Source organism: Alosa sapidissima, chromosome 3, assembly GCF_018492685.1.
Source record: "Alosa sapidissima isolate fAloSap1 chromosome 3, fAloSap1.pri, whole genome shotgun sequence".
NCBI classification, from domain to species: domain Eukaryota; kingdom Metazoa; phylum Chordata; class Actinopteri; order Clupeiformes; family Clupeidae; genus Alosa; species Alosa sapidissima.
Genome location: NC_055959.1, coordinates 1,953,993 through 1,973,174, shown reverse-complemented (window position 1 = coordinate 1,973,174; position 19,182 = coordinate 1,953,993). Strand labels below are relative to the sequence as shown.

At 43.7% G+C, this 19,182-nt stretch overlaps 1 long non-coding RNA gene across 2 annotated transcripts; it reads right to left on the bottom strand.

The window, feature by feature from the left end:
- Positions 1-233: 233 nt before the first annotated feature.
- LOC121705981 lies at positions 234-19,132 on the bottom strand. 2 transcript variants are annotated; one of them, XR_006030943.1, is made up of 4 exons: positions 18,917-19,132; positions 12,857-12,913; positions 12,553-12,641; positions 234-5,535 (listed from the first exon to the last, which is right to left on the bottom strand). It is a non-coding gene; the product is annotated as an uncharacterized LOC121705981 (long non-coding RNA). The 2 variants fall into 2 exon arrangements; XR_006030944.1 differs by having other exon boundaries at positions 12,857-12,910.
- Positions 19,133-19,182: the final 50 nt, after the last annotated feature.

The window sequence follows — 19,182 nt, the reverse complement described above, 5'->3', positions numbered from 1 at the left end:
CATCACAGTAGAGGAAGTAAATACACAAATTCGAGACATGAAAATATGAAAAGCTCCAGGTGATGATGGTTACACAAACGCATTTTATAAAGTATTTGGACATCATCTATAATAACTCTTATACACAAAGAGGGGAAGGGTGCCACAAGGTGTCCTTCTTATAGGCCCATATCACTACTCAATACAGACCACAAAATAATATCAGCCATATTAGCAAACCGGTTAAAAAAAAATATTGCAGATATAGTAAACATTGATCAGTGTGGATTCATACCGGGAAGACTATTGGGGGATAATATTAGAAGAACCTTAAATATAATTGATTATGCTCAAAGACAAAGTAAGGATATCGGTTTAATTACATTAGATGCAGAAAAGGCATTTGATTTAGTTAGCTGGCCATTTATGTTTGAGGTTCTTAATAAAATAGGTTTAAATAAAATATTCTGTTTATGGTTAAAAGCAATATATAGCAATCCAACCTCTAGAGTAAAAACGAATGGTACATTATCTAGAAATATTAAAATACAAAGAGGTACTAGGCAAGGAGACCTTCTCTCTCCTCTTTTATTTGCAATATTGAGGTGCTAGCAGCAACAATAAGACAAAACAAATATACTTATCAAGTAAACTTTCAGACAAAAACAATTTGCAGCTGCATTCACCAGACACCCAGTCAAAGCAGATTCAAGGTTTCCTCATTTCAATTAATGAACGTTGCTGTCCAGTCCTTTGAGGAAAGGGTTTGGATTGAAACAACTCTCAGTGGCCTGTGTTGGATTGAATAATCATGCACATAAATGGCATTGCCTTGCACTGAACACCTCCTGTGCTTTGAACACTGTTGGCGTGGTCTGCAACTTAATCATAAAACCAAGAAAAAGTAACTTTTAATGCTGTTACTTTGAATGCACAAATGAATGGCTGGATAGGCTTACAAATGCAGACAGGGACAAAGAGAGAAAGAGAATTCTGAGGGTAGGATGGAGTAGAGACAGCTTTTGATAAGAGAAGAGGTTTTGGGTTAGAAGACTATGGATGAGACATTCTCTGTATTTTATTTTATTTGTATAGTATCTAAAAGAGCCCTAGATTATTTCCATATAGCGTTTCAGAAATGTTAGCCCAGCTTAGCATAATTCACTGGAAGTGGGTTACTTATAGCAGTTTGCCTAACGCTAAGATAACTACTATAACCCACCTCCAGTGAGTTATGCTAAGATAGGCTAAGATAACTGGAGTAATCCACTTCCAGTGAGCTATGAGGATAAGATAACTGGTGTAATCCACTTCCAGTGAGTTATGCTTAGCTAGGTTAACAGTGTCAGACTGGGTTACTGCATGCACATAAAGAGAAGGATATGTATCTTTTTATCTATAACATCTTTGGTTAGACAGCAAATAAGCTCATTTCCCAAAAAATTGATCCTTCAAGTTTTAAGTCTTTTAGTAGGCTACTTTGCACTTCCATATTTAATTCGGTTTCAGCAATATGATGAAATGTTAAAATCAAATGAAATGGGCAGATATCTCCTACTCTGTGGTTTCAAGATAGTGTATTTCATTTCAGTTCAGTTGCAAAATGGCAGCAGATATTGGGTCTTACTTTCAATCCGAAGGGAGAAAAAGTGTGATATTAATCCAGGCCCTTAGCAGATGAAAAACAATCCCTTGCATTCTAGGATAATGACAAACCAGAGGGGTGCGACCTTCAGCAAACGAAACCCAATCCCAGTCAATGTGGCTGCATTAGACATTCATAATGTGCCTTTTGTTCTTGTCCCACATGAAAGGAACAATGGCCGGTGACGTCCAACCCATCTGAATTGCTGATGGAACAAAGGCCCATGTGCTCTCCATGGGGATCCTCCTGTCCTCTTCCTCCTTGTCCTCCGTTTCGTTCTCCTCCTCAGGTCTCTCCCCTTAGCACTCTGTCCCTCTGTACCAGGGACGCACAGAATGCCGCAACACTTTGGTGACCGTCCGTCATAAGACTTGCTATAGAAATGCCATAGAAAGTCATTTGTAGTGATCATGACAGTTGATCGTGATAGTGTCTAATATGATATCATGTTGCCATCAACCATTTGTAATAGGAAACTCCATCCTGACATATGACCTATCTTGTTAGGAAATGTCAGAGTAAAATGTAAAATTTCCCAATATGCAAAATTACTTTTGTAAAATGACCTATGCAAAAGGTGACTAAATTTTTTTTAATTTCTAAATAATTTCATTATGACCATTATACTGTACATTACAAAATTACCTAAGACATGTGCAGTATCTTTTAAGCCATGTTCCCCTCATATTGCCACCCCGGTTGTGAATAGCTGTCCTCTTGTATCAGCGGCAGGACCCAGGTCATCAGCATGCGGGTGGGGGCACAGCAGTGCTGGCTCAGAGATCCCTTATCGTGGGTTAAACTCCTGTGCCCTCCTCGTCATCCAGGACATTTCTCTCACCGCTCTCTCTTTCTCTCTATCTCTTTATCACTTTCTCTCTTTCTCTCTCTCTTTCTCTCTCTCTCCCTCTCTCTCTTCCTGCTCTTTCTCTCTCTCATCGTGAGGACTCTATCCATCTATCCGAGCCATCCATCAACCAACCAGGCACCTAGTCTGTAATGAGGGTTTTGACCATGAGAGAGGTCTGATTATATGACTGCCTTTAAAAATGCCTGATGAAAATTACTGGAGCATGTTTGGTCCTTGGACGGTAATTGTATGTCAGAGTGTCTGATACATTTCCCCACACCTCTCACATACCTTACACCCACATCTCATACTTATTTAGTTTTTCAATCCCCTGCATGTGAATAGCTATTTACAGGAAATCACTTCCCGTTTCATTGGATTATATATGCACAGATCTGTCTGCTGGCAAAAAGGATCGCGCCTACATGAGTAACTGGAGCCTGGGGACTGTCGGATCAGTAAGTGCTACCGTGTAGTTTTCTAGTCTTTGGGCCTCATATTTCACTTTGGTGCTGGGCTCCACATATTTTTAGCGATTTTTATCGATCGCATCAGTTTGCTTATCGTGGAGGCTGCAGCTGGAGGCTGGGGGCTATAGAGGCTGGAGGCTGAAGCCGTAGTGCTCGGTGTCCTTGAGATTAAATGCCCTCTCTGCCTCACTCTCCCCCAAACAATGCCTTCACAGGTCCTGCAGAGAGGACAAGGTTCACGCATGCTAACACAGGCTTTTATTCAAACACCTATCCCTTACTCACCAGTGGCAAAATAAAGTGAAGGCCTATGTGGATGTGAAGTCTGACTTGTAAAGGGCTAAATAAATCAATTCAGTGTTGTCACATAATGAACTGCCAATCTTAAATGGTAAACTGGCAAGTGTTATTTTTTCTCTCTTTTTTGTAAAACTGCAGAGGCCATTTTTATTTGTCAAGTAATAAAGTATGTTATTGATTTCCCTCATGCTGAAGGACAAGGAAGAAACTACCCATTAACCATAGGCCGAAAGCACCCATGAAGTCTATGGACAGCCTCATCTGTGTACACATTACAACTCACCAAGATGAGCTTAGACACACACCCTCTAGAATCAATGAAAAGAAAAGACGTGTGTGTGTGTGTGTGTGTGTGTGTGTGTGTGTGTGTCCATAATAGCACTACATGAGGGGGTGAAGAGGTGACACTGACACGGTTTGTTTAACTTGACTCAGCCTTCCATTCCACTCCACATGGAGCCCTTCCGATCCAGACCTGCTCAGACATGACGGTTCATCTGAGCAGCACACCACCTGGACTGGGCACTGCAGCACAGTAGGAAGAATTGAACTGATCTATGCTGGAAAAAGAGTCATGATACAATGTGTTTCTTCTATCATGCTTCAGAGTACGTCAACCAAGTTGGTCAAATCTATTTTACCTGTGTATATTTAAAGTGTATGTCTGACCAGTGCAGACGATTATTTTGTGTAGGTTGAGTGTAGGTTTCCTGTGTCATATTAGAGGAGTGTGACTGGGAACTCTGGTTCCTCTGGGTGAATACTATCTACCTCTTTAAAAAGCATAACCCCCCACTCCCATTTTTGAAGGCCTCTCTTCAGCTGTTGATACTTTTAGAATCATCTCTGTCTCTGAACCCACCAGCCATGTCTCTTAGTCACGCCAGGAAACCCCAAAGACGTGAGGTCTACCCTCGTCGGCTACCAGGGGGGGTCTACTCTGGGCTCAGCCGGCCAGGCCTGATGAGAGAGAGAAACAACCCTAGAGAGTCCGCCCGCCCTGTAATTCCAAAAATCCAAAAACGGTTGAAAGTGAATCTGTGAGTGGGCAGAATAGGATTTGGACCGCTATCAAGGCAGGAGCTGGCATGGGCGTTGTCTCGTATTCCGCCTCGCTACCCTCTGAACCCTGTATTAGCATGCTATGCGCTGCTCTGAACCCTGTATTAGCATGCTATGCGCTGCTCTGAACCCTGTATTAGCATGCTATGCGCTGCTCTGAACCCTGTATTAGCATGCTATGCGCTGTTGGGGAGCGGGCTGTCCCGCGGCGGCGGCGGCGGCGGTGGTGGTGGTGGTGGTGGTGAAGACGCAGTAGTGGCTCCAGAGCTGCTGTAGTCTGCATACGCCTCTCAGTCTCTGCTGCGGCTGCTACTACCACCGGAGGCATCCACCGCCGACTCATCTCCAGTGCACTTAAAGGTCACACAATTTGATCAAACCCCAACGGGCCACTCCCTAATGTCCTATATTAGGCCGAGCCACTGACTCAGTCGGAACTGCGGCACGCCCGTCGGGAGATGGCTCTTTTCAAATCAATTCAGACCAGCACCGGGCCAGATCCAGACCAAGTCTGGCAGAGATCTGACCCTTGCCTGGAACCGATCAACTGCCAAAAGTCTGTCATCAGTGACAGTTTTTACTTGGTGTCTAATGGATTGTTGTCTAGTTGTCTAGTTTCTTCTTGCACACCCTGTGTTTCTTTCAAAGTTCTTTTCCCTGCTCGTCTCCTATCCTCTCCTCCCTGTGTTTCTTCTCTTCCTCTCTCTCTTCTCTTCTCTTTTCTTCCTTCTCTTACTCTCCTGTCTCCTATCTTCTCCTCCTCTGGCTCTGGTAACCCAGTCTCATGGGAAACTGATGGGTCGGAATATTCCGCAGCACAGAATTCAATTTAAAGAAATAATCTAGGCTGCTTGTACAGTGCTGTTAGATGTCAGTCTACGAGTTGTCTTGAACACGTGTACATAATTTGGCAACATCACTTATGTTCCACTGTTTATTCAATTGGACAAGTACGATTAGTCATGCATGGCTTGACTTGTTTATTGGTTGTCAGGCATGACCATGAAATGTAATTTTATAGGGGAAAAAGAGGCACCTGGTGAACATATCACGAGAGTGTTAAATGAGGTCACTGGATCGATTCTCTCTGGATGACGCACAGGAAGGTTTGACCACGGCCAACTGCACAGGTGAAATGCGGGGCATGGTGACCAAGTGGTCACTGCCAGAGACTGACTGTGGTCACTGCCAGGCCACCACAACCAGTCAGGATCACCCCCAGTTGATGTCTAATAGTCAACAAAGAAAATGGCATATGTGTCATCAACAGTGGCAGCAGTAAAAGCTGTGTTGTCGCAAACATGCACCAGCAGCCTCAACATAAATATTAGCTGACAATGAAGAGCTGACAACATAATGCTGTTTTTTTATAAGGGGGGAACGAAATGCCAAATGGGACAAAAACATCTACAACTCCCGGAGTCTTTAAGGGCATTTTCCATTCTTCCAACACCTGCCTATTAATAGAGCGATGCTTATGTAATCTGTGTGTCTGTGGCAAATCAATTTCAGTTCCACCCAGCAATCTATCAGGCCCTTACTTGTCACAGAGAGATAGAGAAAGAGAGAGAAAATAGATTAGGTTTGTTAAGCTCAAATGGAGTTGAGAACGCCTGTCTGAGCGTTTTCCCCTCATGTTGTCCTCATGGCCTGCAAAAGCCACCTTTTTTTAAAGACAGCAGTGCGTAGATAAATGTGTGTTGTGTCTGACGTTACAGTTGTTATTGTGCATGTACTACAAATGAGGGAAAGTGGATCGATTTGATCTGCTGGGATAAAACAAATAAAATAAAAAAAAACCTCTTGGAACAGATAAATGGGAAAATGCAAGTTCAAGGGCCAAACTTTCAAACTCACCAAATACACATGTTCAGTCTCATCAAATGCTTACATCTGAAAACAGGCACAGATGCAAAGAAACTAGCTGCTTTCAGACCTAGGTGTAAGTCCGCATTTTCTGCGGATGTCAAGCGGTCTGAACAACATAAGTGGACATTTGGAACTCCAAACTTAGCCGGCTCTTACACTGCTCCCCTCCTAGTATTTCCGACGGACATTATGTAAATGAGCTTGTGTCTGAATGAAGCGAAGAACATGCAGAGATTCTGTTCATGTGCGTGTTCAAACACATTCAACCTGTTCAACCACATTTTCTGTTCATGTGCGTCGGTGTCGTTCACACATAATGTCCGCATGTTAGCATCATATCTGAACCACCCGAAGACAAAGATCCGCATATACTGCGGAGGATGTGTCTAAAAGCAGCGACACACACACACACACACACACACACACAAGCACAGCACGAAACCACAGGTTGTGCAAGACAGTGAAAGTGTCTGCTGGCCACATGTCTGTCCTGCTCTGTGAGCGGGAGCCCACTACTCCGTATAAATAGCCTGCTCTCTCAGCCCTGGCCCATGGCTGTGTGTGGGGAGCCCAGCACTCTCAGCCCTGGCCCATGGCCGTGTGTGGGGAGGCCAGCACTCTCAGCCCTGGCCCATGGCCGTGTGTGGGGAGGCCAGCACTCTCGCTGGCACAGTGCACTGTCATTGTGCCTCTCTGGCCCAGCGGGAGGATCAACTTACTGATGTTGAACATGTGGAACTTCTCTCTCTCTCTTTGCCTCTCCTTCTCTCCCTCCCTCTATTTACCCTTTATCACCCTCTCTCTCCTTCTCTCCCTCTCACTATCTATCCTCTTTCACCCTCTCTCTCTCTCTTTGCCTTTCTCTCTCTCTCTCTCTCTTTGGAGTTTTGCTTTTATGCAGCACTCCCGTCTGTCTGAGCGGTCATCGATCATGGTGGCAATCCATCGCATCCAAAAGGGGACATTTGTCGCCTCCTCTCTGCTTCCTCATAAATCACTGAATGAAGGAAAAATGAAGAGGACGCTGGTTCTCTCAGCCGACCCTGGAGCATCGATCCTCTATTTAAAGAAAACACCTCCTCAAAGTGCACACGTGAGGGCTCAGACGGATGATGACACGCACAACTGCTACACCGCCCCTCTGACCTTTGCATTGTCCCCAGAATTACTCTCCCTCTCTCTCTCTGTCTCTCTCACACACACACTCTCTCCCTCGCTCTGTCTCTCTCTCTCTCTCTCTCTCACACACACACACACACACACACAGACACACACACACACACACACAGTCTCTCTCCCTTTGTCTCTCTCTCTCACACACACACACATACACACACTCTCTCTCTTCCTCTGTCTCTCTCTCTTGCTCACACACACACATACACACTCTCTCTCACACACACACACACACACACTCTCTCTCTCACTCTCCCCACTCCCCCCCTTCTCTTTCTCTCCAACACATCACGTTCCCTTCACCATGTGTCTAACCCCCTCCATCTCATTAATGCCCCGCTCATGGTGGCTGGATGCACTGCTGCACTTAAATGTCACCTGCACATTGAATACAGGAGCAGCGGCCAGTCTGAGCGAGGCTTTGCTATAACCACTCTGACATGACTGCTCATACCAGCAAGACCTCTTTTTCCAGAAGAGTTTCTTTTATTGTTGATGTTTGTGATGTAGCCTGATGGGGAGATAACTAGCTCTTGGCGTGGGGTTTGAACTCCGGAGAACCCAGAACACTAGAGGTCTCTGAAGGTCTTGCGCCTGTCTTAATAGGTTGTCAAGCTAGTGGTGTGTCATTCTGAAGTAATTAGTACCATAGAGGTCAATATTCACTCGCCCATCCTCTGACCCAAAATCAGCCTGGAAGTGATTTTATGGACAAAGCAATCTCAGAGAAATCAATGAGACCATTTTGACAAAAGCTCACCTTGTGAACATCTATTCAGTGACAGACATATGATGTAATTGAATTCTATACACACATTACTGTAATAGAGAAATTAAAGATACAGTCCCACAAACCTTTGGTGAGTGTATTTGTTTTGGACAAAATTGCCTGACCAATGAATAAACATAATAAACCCTTTGACTTTCACAACATCGACATTATTTATAAATATGCAAAACAGCTGTATTCAATGAAGTCAAAAGAGTACAAATGAACCAAGCTAATGAATGGTTAAAGTAAGAGTTAAGTCAAATTGAATTGAGCTTGTCTCTGGATTAGAGGAGAGGAGGTCTAACACATTGTTGTGTCAGGTGCAATGCTCCAGTTACTTCTGAACGTCCAGCTGACAGACATTTTCTGTCCCAGTTGGAAGCCTTTTTTGCCCCTGGTATGAATCAGAGGCCGAGGTGCGACAGCAGACAGCATCTGTATGAGGTTTTTGCATCTTTTTTTATTAACCCACCACAGCCCCCCCCAGTGATATACTGCTCAATGAATGGTTACTGTATATGAGTCATGTTTAATTCAATTTAATCCTATTTTATGTATATAGTGACTGGGGGAAATGGAAAAGGTCCCTCTTAACTTAGACGTAGTCAGACCTTGAACAGAACCTCAGCTGAAAGGGGGGACCAATGAGCTTGGGCTGGCTGGATGGAGAGATAGAACATGGTGGATAAAAGGAAAGAGAAGAGAGAAGGAGGATACAGCATGGTAGCACCCCTGCAGCATATTATGTATGGTTTTTTAGTGTGTGCTCTTTACTTGTCCTCATTTTACATGACTACACCATATGTGCCAAACGCTAACAACTGCAATGACACATCACACAGCTGCCTACTATATGTAAAGCCTTATGTCACATGCTGCGTGTGTGCATGCGTGTTTGTGTGTAAGTGTGTGTGTGTGTGTGTGTGTGTGTGTGTGTGTGTGTGTGCACCCACACACCAAGGAATGCACCTCGACGACGAGGAAGACGATACCATGTCTTACTGACATGGGTGACATTGTTGCCAAATAAAAATACTGTTTGCATGTGATGCCAGCTCAGTGGGTCAACAGATAGATTGACAGACAGACAGACAGACAGCATGGAGAAATAGACAAATAAACAAATAGACTGAGTGAGTACAGTTAATAATTAAGACAATAATAAACAAGAGACAGGTCAACAGTAAAGATGCTCTTGTGACAGCATTTTAAAGTCACATTTGTTTGCTGTCATCAGCTGTGAGGTCATTGCCACAGCTGTGCCTTTCCATTATGCGCCAGTCAGTGCCCGAAAGGATAGATGTGGTATACCATAGCCTAGCATGTTCAAGGCAACTTTAAAGTAACACCAAAGAGTTTTTTGTACCTTAATGTTTATTAATTTGTTTGTTTCCAAAATTAATTAATCAACTCGTAACAGGGTGAACGGCACGTCTGCATTTTCTTCGCGGCCCTCTATCGGCTATAACCGCACTATGTAAGTTTGCCAGATCAGGTAGCGGATCTATAGTTCGATGGAATGAGACTGATCTCATTCCTGATCTGATGTCGCAATACATCGTACTTTCATAAAATCATGCAACATATTCTATCTTGTCTGACATCGTTATTTGCTAAGGAGGTGCTGAATAAACAAATAGCGTGCGTGCGACAGAGGAAAAGTTCTTTGGTGTTGCTTTAATGATCTGGTAGGATACAAGCTCTCCATGAGCCTGTCACTAGTACTGATCCATAAACGTGTCCCCAGTTTGATATTTTAGGTAGTAATGTAGATTCCATATCTCTGCTTGAGTGGAAAAACCTCAACTCCTCAGCAATCTAAAACTCAAATGTGTTTTCAGTCACTGTAAATATAATGTCTACATTCTTCAGGTGGTGGAGGGGGGGCGTATGGATGGGGGGGGGGGGGGTATTCATAGAGAGGCAAGTGTGAGCATATGCCCGAGAAATATGTGAGTGTTTGTTCCTGCCCTGGCTGCCGCTGCGCGTGTGTGTGTAACTGGGCAAGGCGCCATCTTCAAACCGGCCCATCTGCAAACATCTGCACAGGATGTGCCTCCAAATCGAGATATTCTGGGAGTGTTTGCACAGCCCTCTCGTGCCATTTCTTCCCTTTTAACCTTTGCCCCCCCCCCCCCCCCCACACACACACACACACACCCTCCCCGCCAAGGTAGATGTTTATCAGCCTCACAGTTTTCATTTTGGTTCATAAATATGGAGATGATCTCTCTCTCTCTCTCTCTCTCTCTCTCTTTCTCTGTCTTTCTCTCGCTCTCTCTTTCTCTCTCTCCCTCCTCTCAACTCACTGCTGACCAACCACATCTGTACTTGTTGTTTGACTGCAGGACTTTGCAGTAAATACTGTATAATGTTACACAAGATGGAAGCTATCAGCCCAGCTGAGCACAAAAAACTGTGTGCCTATTGGCTGTTAGGGATACAGTATATTCACAGAGCCACCATGACCTGCTGATTGATCATGTTAAATTCAGTCTTCTCACGTCCTCAGGCAACATGTCAAATGCACATCATGTTTCTGCATGTGTGCGAGATCCTGGTGGAACCCTATGATGGCCCTCTGGAGTCAACAGTCTTCTAATTGACCTGAAACAGCCAACAGGGACCCCAAGCGAGCATGATTAGCCTTGGGTGGGATAGGGTGTAATGTGAGTGTTCTGACATTATTATAGACACACAGGGGAAAGTGTGAAGCCAGTGTGCAGAAGCCAGTTCATGGAAAAGGAAATGCCATGAACTCCGAGAGTCTGAACACAAAGGCTTCTCAAATCAGATAAAGCTCACAAAAGGCAGGATGTGTTTTACCCTTAAAGGTGTGACAGGAATGTTGGAAAATGAACGTTTTAAAGAATATCTGGGTTCATAGAATTTTAGAACCTTGAATTGTTGCGGAGCGGAATCTTAGAATGTTCAAAAACCCCCACCTTTAAGAAGCAGTAGTGGTGGTAGTAGTGGTAGAAGAAGCAGAGCGATCCCCAAGCAGTATGAGGGCCTGTCCACACGGAGACGCTTTTTAGGTTAAACGCAGAGGTTTTGCTTCGTCTTGGCCAAGCGTCCAAACGAATCCTGTAAACGCACTGCCCGAAACTGCACTTTTCTGAAACCTGGTCCCAGAGTGGAGAAATCTGAAACCGTAGCCCGTTTGAGTTCGTTTAAACAGCGAAACCGCACATCCTGCTTGTGTATCGATGATGTCATCGCCACACCTCAGCTGCCCTGGACTTGCACTTATAGTATTGCCTAACAATACTAGTTTTCATACATGACATTATCTACGATTACACTCCGTTAAGATATATATTACAACTGATGCTGCGCAGCGCCGATAGCTTATGACTTGGTGGACTGAACACTGTTTTTCCCAGTGTTTTTTTATGCATTCTAGCTACTGTCAGTGACGCGGGAGAACTTAAGTTATTAGGAAAGTGCGGTGTAAGTTTAGGCTACATTAATTTGTGCGTAGTGCCAGTGTCATTCATTTATTTTACATGTCTTACAACATATATACATGCATTCACAGTCGAGTGAAATCAGATATAAGCATACAAAGACGCTTAGAACTCACGTTAAGCTGATGGTAGCACACTGAATGCGAATGCACGATTTGATGCAGGCAAAAGTATTGACTGTTACTAACGAAGGTTTTATAGCAATATTATAAATGTGGCGACAGAATAGCCTAGAACTTGGGTAAGCCTTGCGTTTAGTAGCCTAATTGCGGTGATAGCCAAAACTAATGTGAATCACGGACTATCCTACAACCAAAGAAAGTAAAGGTGATTAGTAGGCCTACCTGCGTTAGCCAAATAAAGGACGGGACTGCACCCTTCACAAACCGTAAAATAAAGTTTATCAGTTTTACAGTTGACTACAGTTGACAGTTCACCATCAGTCCACACAAACAATTCTGGTTTCCTTGCACTAGCCATTTCGCCGTAGCCTATTCTGTCTGTTTTTAAAGCGCACGTTTTGCAAGTTTTGGTGAATTTCTGTAAAGACACAGTGCCACCTATAGGCCTGGGGTATGAAGTAACGTGTTGAGTCGTGTTGAGATGGATCCGTTTGGACACAAATATTCTTGATACGGTTCCAGGGAAGACGGAGGAAAAAAAGATCGGTTTGGTACGTGTGGACTAGGCCTGAGATGACTGCTAGCCTAATTAGAAGGAACAGTTGGAATATGGAAACAGATTTCTAGTTGCAAATCTAGTATATGTAACTAACTACATCTAATGTCAATGCATGTCTGTGTGCTGTATTTTATTTGGTTTGGGGTTTTCGCAGATTCCCAAAGGAGACATGAGAGATGAGAGAGAGAGAGAGAGAGATACATAAAAAACAGAAAAGAGAAAGTAGCTTGAGCTCTTTCACAAAAAGAGATTAAGGAAGTTATAAGGAACATCAGGACCTTGCTCTCTTGTCTGGTCTCACAGCATGGATTTCCTGGCACTTCCCTCGTTCTGCATGCTGACCTTTCCCCTGTAAGACCTGTGTTTTCTTCAGAGGAAATGTCACAAACACAAACAAACAAACATGAAAAACCAGAACGTGTGTCTTTTGACCAACACAGCAGTGTCCTCACACACTCACAGTCTTAATATGTCTTTCAAGGTCTCTACAGCTGCGATTCACATCGAAGTGAAGTGATTACAAATGTGGAATTTGGTTTTGAGGATGGATCAAATCACATAGGTGCACATGTTCAATCTCACCTGCTGTCCAACTGCTTCCATTCTCACGTGCAGTGTCAGTGTCTCTTCCACGTTCTGCTACGCCGTTTATGTTGCCGGGTGGGAACAGCCAGGCATACAGAGAGAGAGAGAGAGAGAGAGAGAGAGAGAGAGAGAGAGAGATCCATAATGAATGAGGTGGATATTTGAACTTTGGAATGCATTAGCTGGCCACCCATTACTCCTCAGTGGAGAATGCAGAGCAGCCCTGAAGCATCGGCGGACGCGGCAGAGGGACATTTGCTCCCCTCATCTCTTCATCTTCTTCCTGTCTAATATGATTCCAACCCTCATTTATCAGGCACCATCCCCCCCTACACACACACACAGACATACACACACACACCCTCCATAGCCCTCACTAGGCGCTCCAGATTCTTTGGCACTTCTAATTCCTCTTGCGTTTATAATTGCTAACAACCTCCTTGTTGCTTTATTTTTCACCCTTTTGTCATGCTTTGTTGTTTCCTTTAGAAAACTGACAAGAGAGAGAGAGAGAGAGAGACATACACACATGCTCAGTTTCCTCTGTTTCTCCCTCACCTATGCTAGTCTGTGTGTTTCCACCTTCCCAACAGCTGCTCTCTCCTATATGTTCTTCAGAAACTAATCTGCCTTCATTCAATACTGCCATGACAAAGAGAAATGGAAATGAATGACAAATATTGTGTTGCCCATAAATATTCAGTGTCGATGCTCTGCATTGATCTGAGCTCCGGGGCGAGCCGCCTCCTTTATGCTTTTATGAGCCAGTCCACTGCCTGAGGCTGCAGGTCTATAAAACGCCTGCAACTTTGGACTCGAAGGGTGGGACACCTCCTCGCCAAGTGGGACACCTCCTCAGCCACTTCCCCTCACCTCGCACCCCTGGCTTCCTTCATCTGCCCCCCCCCCCACCCCCCTCTTCTCTGAGCCCCTCATTAACACAGGCACTCCTAAAACTTGAAACACCTCCGAGGCTTTGAGCTTCCAGTTGCCCCCCTGGCACTCGTTGAACATGGTCCTGTTTGATCCTCGTCTGTCAGTACCATGCCCCCCCCCCCACACACACACACACACACACCCTCCGTAAGTTCAGTTCAGCATCGGTTTCCACTGGGAAAATGTAATCAGAGCAGAGGACTAAATGTAATATACTGGTCTACTCAAGATTGTGTAACTAATGAGTGTTGGTTTTCTAAAAACTCTCTTTTTAAGTAGGCTTGGTCGCATCTCTCATCTGACGTAAAGCACAGTAGGCTTTGGTGGGAACAAAATATAAGTAATCGCTTGATTTGATGATAAAAAAAAACTGCCTCATGAATCTTTGGCATTAAAATTCAACAGCTCCAGTGTGCGACATAAATAAAGGGGAGTACATTAGGCCTGTCAGAGAGAGGGAGTGAAAAATGGCTGCGATTCATTTCAGAACTTTATGGCACAGGGATTCCATTTAATCACAAATATGAAGGGATGAATCACTGTTAATGCACTACGCACAGAAACGGTGCATTCACATATCTAAATGCAACTGTCTCTACAGATGTACCGTTTTACATTTAAATGTGTGTGTGTGTGTGTGTGGGGGGGCGGGGATTGTGTAAAAAAGCACCAATATTTCAGACAAAAAGGTGTCATGGTAGAAACTGTGCCTCCATATTTGTGGTGAATGTCCCAAAGAGAACACAAGGACAGTTGCTGGGAAAATATTGCTGGGTAGGTGCACGGAGGCTGAATCCATTTCATCTCCATCCATTTTAAAAAGCAGCCGAATGGCATTTCATCAGTGGGATCTAAAAAAATGATGTCTTAATGCGTGATTCCGGGTAACTGTAAAGCCCCACAGCACTTCCCCACCGTCCTCATGCTTTCTCATTAGCAAATAGAGTCGCTCCTACTCGCTGAGAGGGGCATTTTTTCCCCATCATTTCAGCAAGGTTCATTTTACGCCTCAGATGTCCTGAGAGTGCACTCTTGGAGTCAGCTGAGAGCAGGGCCACCTGACCTTTTGACTCCCGCCCCCCTCCCTCCCCCACCCACACCCTTCTAATTCATTCAGTAGCCCAAGAGCATGTGATTGCCGGCTTTCCATGGAAAACAGAAAGCGAAACAGCATGCCTGATTCACAAGGGTCTGGGTAGAAAACAGCTGCATTCAAAGAAATCAAAAAAGTTTCTCGAGGCTAAAGATGTTATGCCTTCATCATAGAATGTTTTTTTTGTGTTCTACATAAGCCTTACAAATTGTGAGTGTGAGTGTAATAAATCCTAAAATTTCCCTCGGGATGAATAAAGTATCTATCTATCTATCTATCTATCTATCTATCTATCTATCTATCTATCTAGGGTTTTGTCCCTTCCTAACTTAGCAGCGCATATATTTAAATGAATAATAATGCTAAAATTCTGTTAATTGATCCAAGGACAATGCGAACCTCTATGTTTTGGAGGTGGTCAAAATATGAACACTGAAGTATTGACCTCGCCTGACTGGACTCTGCATGAATTATGTAACAGACTGGGTTAAGAATGCAACCAGCATCGAAAGTACCCATGATCCAGACTAAGACTCGTGTTACTGCAGTTATATTTACCAGACGTTAACAATGTCTGATGTGTGTCCTCTGGAAATATTGCTTAATTTCACATCAGGCTGCATGGATGGAGACTAACACAAGCAGATAACAACTCAAAAGGGAGCCAACTCATAATCTTACAGTAAACATTACGTAAATAGATATGGTGTGGTCACTGTAGCAAATAAGCATGTTTGTGTTGCTTGGCAGAGATGTATAAGTATATATACTTTTTTGATTCCGTGAGGGAAATTTGGTCTCTGCATTTAACCCAATCGGTGAATTAGTGAAACACAAACAGCACACAGTGAACACACAATGACGTGAAGCACACACTAATCCCGGCGCAGTGAGCTGCCTGCTACAACGGCGGTGCTCGGGGAGCAGTGAGGGGTTAGGTGCCTTGCTCAAGGGCACTTCAGCCGCGGCCCACTGGTCGGGGCTCGAACCGGCAACCCTCCGGTTACAAGTCCAGAGTGTTAACCAGTGGGCCACGGCTGCCCACTATATTAGCACACTATGTAAGCTAGGCTCCTGTACAAAGATAGATAGATAGATAGATAGATAGACAGACATACAGATAGATAGATAGATCCTTTTTTCATCCCGAGGGAAATTTTAGGCATCCAGTAGCTTAGACAACCATAACACAACAAACACACATGCACATATATCTCATAAAAATCACTCACAGAAATTTAAAGAGTTAACAATTTGTGAAGTTATTACAAAGGTCTGGTATAGACTGACCATGTGATGCAAACTGGGCTTTGGAAGTATTTACATGTAAACTTGCCCTGCTGAAGAGCAGGTTGCACTGACTAGCTAATTTAAAGGTCTCCCTGGGTCAGTCAGTCAGCCAGCCTGCTAAGATATACACACAAGTATTTCAGTGGTCATGATCTTATAGGCTAGTGACCCCCTCTTACATTTAATTTACATGGCATGTCATCAAGCAAAGTGTTTTCTTCACAGTCAGAATCTGAATTAGTTTTATTGGACAAGTATGCTGACACATACAAAAAATTAGTCTCGAGTCAGTGGTAACCCTGAAGCCAATATACAGACTATGTATAAATAACATATACTGTATAAGACAATGTACATCACTTTGTATAGGCAATATGTAAGACAATGTACATCACTTTGTATAGACAACATATGTAAGACAATGTACATCACTTTGTATAGACAACATATAGGCTAAGACATTGTACATCACTTTGACAGTAACAGTCAAAAGTATAGGTTGTGATGGAAAGTTCATATAAATAAAATCAAAATTAAATTACAAGCAGAGCTTTCAGGCATTGTCTCATTTGAAATCACTTTCTCTCTATCTATATTCTCATCCACCACCCCACTATCCCAGCTTTGGCCTCATCCCCTTCACACATTCCTCTCTGCAGAACATCAGAGGAACAGAGCATTTGTTTATTGTGCAAACTCGACTCCAGCCTCCATGTTAAGTAATAACAATCAGTGACGTCAAAAGCCTCCGGTCTGATCTCGATGAGAGGGAGGGAGCCAAAGGGAGAGGGACAGAGAGAGAGAGGGAGAGAGAGAGAGAGAGAGAAGAGAGAGAGAGAGAGAGAGAGAGAGAGAGAGAGAGAGAGAGAGAGAGAGGAGACTTGGCAGCAGGGCAGAGATAAACTACGGGGTTTACTAACTCCTGCCCTGTAAGGTTTGTGTGTGAGTGGCACTATAAGGAGACACCTCAATTAGAGAAAAGCCTGGTGCTCGGTAATGTTTTCCAATAAATGAGCTGACCTTTCTCCACCCTTTGCTTTTCCCTTCTTTCTCTTGCTACTGGCAGAAACAGAAATATCACAGATCATTATAGGCAAGGACATGTATAAGCACATTTATTCTTGTGCCCCGATAAGAACTGCAGTAAGCAGACAAGAATCCTTCACCAGTCAGCAAGAGTACAGAGGTATACCTTGGCAATAAGAATACGAAACCTACATTTTCATTGCGTACCATGCTGAGGTAGGGCCATTGTTGCTACACAGCGAGTGGCTAAGACAGTGTGAGGTATTATGGGATACAGAGGAGGCATAACCTCTCGCAATCATATAACATGAAAGCACAATTGCCTTGAGAACTAATAAGGATTAAACTTCTTAAATTGCATCCCATCACGAGAAGAGGCCATAGCAAAGAGTGAAAGGTAAAACAATATACCTCTTTTAATGTCATTACGGTCACCTGCAACATTCACAGCACCATCAAAACAAGGTGAGGATTCACAATAAAAAAAAAAAAAAATGGTGTAATACCCAGAGAGACATTTGGCTTTTTTTGATCATCACCACTGCTTGCAGCTAATTGTCAGTGTTAATCAGCTAATCAGTGTTCATCAGCTGCCTATAGTAGGAATTAAATACTTTCACAGACAAAATGTGCCCCCCCCCCTTGATCCACCTGAAAGAGCAGACACCCAAGATGTAATGGACCACCATTCCATAGACAGAACACTGTCCAGGAATGTGCATGGACAGATTCTTTTGGGTTGTTTGCTGTCTAAATAACTCAGAATGCCTGGCCAGCACTGTTTAGATCAGTGCTATTGTGAGTCATGCTTGAACTCTATGCAAGTCCAATTGTGTCCTCCACACTGTTTTAGGCCCTGACTAGAAAACATCCCACTCAGTGGATTCCTTTGTGCGTTCACAATTCACTGTAACATGTGATTCAAATGGCTTGTGAATGATGTTCAACTCAACACTGCTCCAAAGCTAGTCAAGTTTTTTTTCTTCTCTCGTTTGGTTGAAGACCCCTGATGTAAAATTATAAATCTGTTTAACCAGTCTACATGATGGCCGCATGATAAGTGGTCCACAAACCTGCTTAACAAAGCATATGGAAAATATGTCAGACTTGGACCTTTCTGGCTAGAGGGTAGGCCTATGTGACCTAATGTATCTCTTTAAAATTCAAAACCCATTCAACTGAAATATGACATATAAGACGACATCAGCACCCTGGATACGGACAAACCATTCAGGGAGAGCTCCTGCTCTGTTCCGAGCCAATCAGCATTCGTGTTTTTTCCTCACACGACCACTGACAAGATGTAACTCCACCTAGGTTCCCTCAGCTCTACCCTGCTTCTCGAGGAAACGAATCCCGAGTTCCCGTTGGTTGCTCTGACACACCTACCAAACTGCTTCGTTAAGCACCGAAATGTTTACTTGCCTGGCTTTTCTAAGCGTTCTGGTCTTTTCTGAATGCAAATATGTTTGTTTCCTGTGAGCAGAACTATGGATCGCTGACTGTATTTAAGAGATCGACGCTCGATTAGAAGCGTTATAAACTGCCCTATTGCAATTAGGCTGCTTAAGGCTATGAATAGTCAAATAAAATAAAACAGCATGTCTCGGTCCTATTCATAAGCAAACCCCTAGGTTGAATGAAAAGTCTAACTTTGCCAGATCTATGAATAGATCACTGACTGTATGGAAAGAGTTGATGGGTTTAAATACCTTGAATCGCTTTTACGCATGAACAGTCTGTTCGGAACAGAGAGCAAACAAATTAGGTTTTTATGACCAGAGATGGCTGAAATAATTACATTAAAAGGTAGGTCTCGTGTAGTGGATTCTGTTTTGGGAGATATGGTGATGGAACTAGGTAATGTGTGACGCAAATGTTCTGTATAGGCGTGACTTCGTCTCATATAATCGTATGCCATTGACAGATAGTGCCAAGAGACCAATGGACGTGGACGTCTTTGCCACATGGGCGGGTT